This window comes from Arvicola amphibius, chromosome 7 (assembly GCF_903992535.2).
Source record: "Arvicola amphibius chromosome 7, mArvAmp1.2, whole genome shotgun sequence".
Classification (NCBI taxonomy): domain Eukaryota; kingdom Metazoa; phylum Chordata; class Mammalia; order Rodentia; family Cricetidae; genus Arvicola; species Arvicola amphibius.
The window spans coordinates 6,988,709-6,994,708 of record NC_052053.1 but is presented as its reverse complement, the minus strand read 5'-3'; positions in this window follow the sequence as shown (position 1 = coordinate 6,994,708).

Genomic DNA, 6,000 nt, shown 5'->3' with positions numbered 1-6,000 from the left:
GCTTGTTAGCCTTTATTTAACTCTACTGCATTCTCTAAGATTGCTTGCTCTCTGCACTCTTGCTGAGTTGGTAAACTTATTAAAGACTTTGTTTTATCCATTTTACTAGAGACCTCTTTTTTTCCTATAGAGTAATTTCAAACAAATATAAAATCTATATAAGAAAATTAAGTCATCTTAATGCAATTCAAGTGGAGTATTTTTTTGACTCCTAGCGTATTGATAGACAAGGCAATCTATTCATATCCCGGCACTCCTGTGGTCTTTGGCAAGCATCATCAGTTTTATTTTATGGCAGCGGGGATGAAGATTAGAGACCAATTAATTTACCTGGAATTACATGGACTTTTCCTTCACCTCAGTGAGACAGACACAAATGCCTGACTCCTGCGCTGTCTGAATCATCTTTCTTCATGATTTATATCTACTTGAGAGATCACCTTACAGACAGTGGCTTTAGAAGTTATTTCTTGGTAAATGCCCATTAAGGAACCATGTGTAAGTTATTATTATAAAGCCTTATGATGTTTCATTAATCATGTTCTACAATGGCCATGAAGTTTTAGATGTCAAAATACATTGTCACATGGACCAAGCTAACACTGTACATAATAATTGTGCACAATTCTTTTGGCTAAACAAAGCAGTCACTGTGTCTGAACGATCATGGGGAACACAATGAGAAATGGCTAGACATAGTGCTGGCATATACCTGTGATTCTTAGCGCCTGAGGGACAGAGACAAGAAGATTGGGAGTTCAAGACCAGCATGGGCTAAATAAAGAGACCCTATCTTAAAGAAACAACACAAAAATTAGTCACTGGGGTGTTTAGTGAGTCCCATATCACAGGACAGAGTGGGTTGCACATTACACATTGCGTTCAAACTGTGGTAAGATCAATAAGAAGGTGTTTCTATACTTAGAAGTCTGACTCCCCTTCATTTCATTGTTTATCAGGATGGCAGAATTCCAGTTAAAATTCCAGAAGAGAAAAGAACAAAAATAATCTTTTGAGAGGAAATCTGTCTTCAATAACTTGCCAGTTAATATTTTTATTTCAAAAGGGTAGGTACTTGTTGAATCATAGTGTTTTTCCCCAAACTGGCAGCTTTTCTTCTTTCTATTCAGTTAGAAAACTTTTGGCTTATTGACTTCAGCATGCTCTTAATGGCATAACACCATAGAAAACACTGTTGATTTTTACTGAGTGAAGCAGTTTCAAACCTTAGGATATATGATTATTTTGGAGTTTAAGTGTAGAAATAGTCACTGTATGAACATTTAGGACAATTTAATAGTATTTTACCTGAGATTCAGGATAAGTTGGCATTTACAAGAACTCAGTAATTGAGAAATAAATCAATTATTTCTACCTTGGGTTTTTTTCTCATCCGTATTGTAACAAGACAGCACTGAATTCTGTCCCAAGAAAAATATTTCTTCCCCAAATAAGAACAACTTCAAGATAAAACCCCAAAATAAAATCCTTAAACTACTTTCAAAGTGGGAGCAAGTGTTGGTTTTCTTTTTTACTTATTCAAGTCCAACTGAATTAGATTCTATGTGAAGATGTCACATTTTTCCAAGTATAAAATATTTTAGGTGGTTATAAAGCAATAAGGTAGCAAATGAAAAATGAGACTAAAATGAATTTTTATATAAAAATCTTCCCATCAGTTATGTTAGCTGATAACTTGAAAACAGTATTTCGGGTGTTATATATGATTTAGTTTCAAATATGTGGCAATAAATTTGAGTCTAGCATCATCCTTCAGTCATATAAAATATTGAACACAGCATATCATCTTACACTGATATGTAGTGTATAATGCAGAGCTCAAAATGACAACCCACGCTAATGCCTCCTGACCCTGATGTGCCTACAAAGCTTCAGTTTTACTGGTTTATTGACAGTATGGTCTATTAGAGGTTAGCGTAGCTTACAAAAGATGGCAGCTTCACTTCTTTATTCATAGTTTAACTCGGTGCTTTTGAAAGTTTTTGTCCACACTGCTCAAAACATTGCTCCTAGGTGGTCTTATGTCTAAACATTTATGTGATAACTTTTTATTTGAAAGAGCTTTGGAACCTAATTAGTATTCATTAATTATTCTTGTGAGAAATTTTAGCATGTCATTTTCAAAAAGGAGACGCTACAGTTATGGAAGTAAGATTAACCTAGGAAGTGGCATTAGATCATTTTTTCTCCAGTGCTCAACAGTGTCCTTGGGATGACTAAGTTACATTTACATCTTGGGATAGGGGCCCGAGATCTATTTGGCTTCTTCAGGACCACTTGATTTAGGGCAAAATGCATGACCTCCATTTGTTTCTGTCCTTGCATGATTATAAATAAAACTCTCACTGCCTTTCATCATTATGTATGTTACATAGATTTATATATATTATATTTATATTATATACATTACACATGTTTACTTGATTTAAAGAAAGATTGATCCAATGTATACATTATTTTGCTTTCCTAGGAAAAAGTCTATGTATACTAAATATAATTAAATGCCTTTTTTGGTTAGTGCAAACACTTTGAAGATAGGGTTTCATTTTATGCTTAGGGATACTGTATTTTCTTAGAAAACCTAAATCTTTGAATTCTCTTCATATGTTTCGCTGGAATATTTAGCAACTGAAATCTCCTTCACTTAAAGTGTCATGAACAACAGATGGTGCCCCTAAAAAGACTAGTTTCATATTCAAGCTATTTTACAATAAAGCAGTGTCCTTGAAATGTATTGTAAGTAAACTTAACACTTTGGAATACTAAACAGAAAGCCAATAGCACCAGGTGCATAAACGAGAGATAATATATAGTAATTCTTGCATTTTTTTTATAATTTTATTGTCACTAATCTCAGACTTACACAGGCGCTATTTAGTTGTGTAAGTTCATCCATGACCTACACAGTTTGAGACCGAGCAGAAGCTTCCTCCGTGACTTCTTAAGGTAGATTATTCTTGGGGATCCTGGGTGGCTCTCCCTTCCCTCTTGAATGCATCGTCTGCACCCGCGTGCACACTCTTAGCTTCCTGTGACCTTTTTTGCATCCAGTTCAGTGCTTGCATTTTGCTCGCCTGTGGGGCACCGCCTGAAACGGCTGACGGGCAAACGTCTTTCCGTTTGATCATCCTAGCTCTATCAGATTTGGCCATCCCAGTGACTGCGTGAATACAGGACAGTTGTGGCTTTGAATACAGTTAAGTCTGGTATGGAGAAATGTGAGAATTTATATAATTTATACAGATTTGCTGTAGTGCGGCTATGCAAACATCTATATTTTTTTTTACGTTTCTTCTTTTCAAGCCTTAGAGTGATTTTTTTTCTTCTCCAGTTTCCACACTTGCCTTGTATTGTTCCCTTCCGAATTTCTCCTAGAGTGCTCCCCACTGCTTCCCCTTTATCTCTAATCTAGCTCTTACAAGGAAAAAAAAAAACAAGGGTGAAATGAACAAGAAAAGAAAATAGATTTTCTTGCTGTTTCAGTTTCCTTACTTAGCCAGCATCAATGACAAAATATTACAAAGGAGATTTGTTGGACGAATTGTATAATAATTCGGTACATCAACTTGGACCAATGGTTCTCAACCTTCCTAATGCCATGTGACCTTTAATATAGTTTCTTCATGCTGTGGTGACTCCCCCACACCATAAAATTATTTCGTTGCTACTTCATAACTGTAATTTTGCTACTGTTTTGAATTGTAATGTAGATATCCGATATGTGACCCCAAGGGTGTCGTGACCCACAGGTTGAGAACCAGTGATTTCGAAGCTGGTTCTGAATGATATTAACATTTTAACGAAACTGAACAAGACCAATTTCTTACTATAAAGTAATGGGAGGTATCAACTTTCCTTCACTTGAAGGTATTGAAAGAAAAGAAAGGAAAAAAGAAAAAGAGGAAGGAGAACAGAAGGAGGGAAAGAGGAAGGGGAAGGAAGGAAGACGGAGGAAGGAAGCACATATAAAATCAACTTATTTTCAGAAGACAGAATTCCCCAGCAGATGTTGCTGAAATTTATACACTCAGGTATGTGAGCTCACCCTTTAGGATTTGGTTCTGCCAGCCTCCACACTCATGTGAGCAAACATTTTACTGTTGGCAGGTGCTGCTAGTTCATTTCCTGATTGCCCTGACTCAAAATAATCATGCAGAAATTATACTATTTGCAATACTGTTTGACCAACAGCTTAAGCATATCTCTAGCTAGTTCTTATATCCTAAACTGACCCATCTCCACTAATCTGTGCATCACCACGAGGTCGTGGCCTAATGACAACGTTTCTGTGGGCTCCATCAGAGGCGTTTGTCTCCTGAAGGTGCTACATGGTTTCTCCCTGACTCTGCCTACTCTCTCTCTTTATATATCTCTCTAAGCCTGGCTATATTCTGCTAATCCATTGGCTGAAAGCAGCTTCTTTATTAACCATTAAAAGCAACACACATACAGAAGGACTTCCCACACCATCTTACAATAAATCTCTTTCCATACTTACACATATGCTGCTCATCACACCAGTTCTGTTTCTGTGGAATCAATTCCCAGTTCAATCCATGATGCGATAGACGAGGAGGTATAGAAAGTGGAGGAACAAGAAGAATGTGCTGAAGGCTGTGGCTTCCTCCTTCTATAGGCAAACATCTGGGCAATTCTCAGAGACCCCTGAGATTTCAAAGAGTCTCTAGTACTAAAATAAAGGCATTCAATTAGATAAACTCAATATTCATTCTGTTTTTAAAACAGCGACTACACCCTTTGCTTCATTCTCTTGGTCTAGAAAAACATCCCAGTTTCTCTGATGCAGCTTATTCTGTTTTCATGGTGTTAAGAATTTGGGGAAAACATATAAAGTGGGGGCTTTTGTCATACATCATGAAAGTTTATTGATGTTAATTAAAACAAGAGAACAAGGATCATTTGTCTCCCATCATATTCAATAAAAATCAAAATATTTAATCCATTCACAAAAATGATCACATTATTATTATGAATAATATCCTTTCATGTTAGATGTTTTTTTTTTCTATCAGTGCCATGGATGAAAGAGCTTAATAATTTTAGAAGAAAAATGATAAGACAATAAGTGAATCGACCTTCAAGACTGATGTCTCTCAGTAATTTGAGTTGAGACTCCCTGAGGCATCAACTACAGGGATGGAGATGTGGGTGTGGTTACCGCTGCAGCTGTGCCTCCAGCACACCCTGATTCCCATCCACGTGCTTCACCGAGTGGTTCCGCTTAGTGATTTCTCTCTGCTTCTCCTCCCATCGTCTTTACGGATCTTGCTCTTTAAACATCCCTACGGTTAACTTCTCTCAGATAGTGTGTTATCACCTCTTCCTCGTGTTGTTCATAATGATACAGAAATGGGATATTCGAAAGGACTGCGTGGACTTTCACCCACACATCAGCTGATGTCATCAGCGTCACCACACTCGTCATCAGATCCTCCTCATAGTGTTACGGGCAATGTCTGGACACCAAGTGGTTAATGCCAAGGTTGCAGTTTATGAGAACTCAGAGACTGTGGGGAATTAAATGAAGGATCTTATACAGAGAAACCACATATTCAGGTTAATAAATAGAGTATTACTACTTTATCATAATTGTGAAAGCATGCCTCCCAAACTAACTCTAAGTAGCACACATTAAGCATAGAAGCCATTGGTGCAGTTTAAATTGATTAGACTTTATATTTCTAAATAATCTTAGTTCAGTGCTGTTTCTTTTACTTATTCAGTGCAAATGATTTATGCTGTTATGCTTGTCTGTTCCTTCCTTCCTTCCTTCCTTCCTTCCTTCCTTCCTTCCTTCCTTCCTTCCTTCCTTCCTTCCTTCCCTCCCTCTCTCCCCCTTCCTCCTTCTTCCAACCCTCCTTTCCCCTTCCTCCTTTCTTCCCCCTCCCTATTCCCATCCTCCCCTTCTTTTCCTTCTGTATACAGATTTGAACAGATGTCCTTATATATAATAAACAA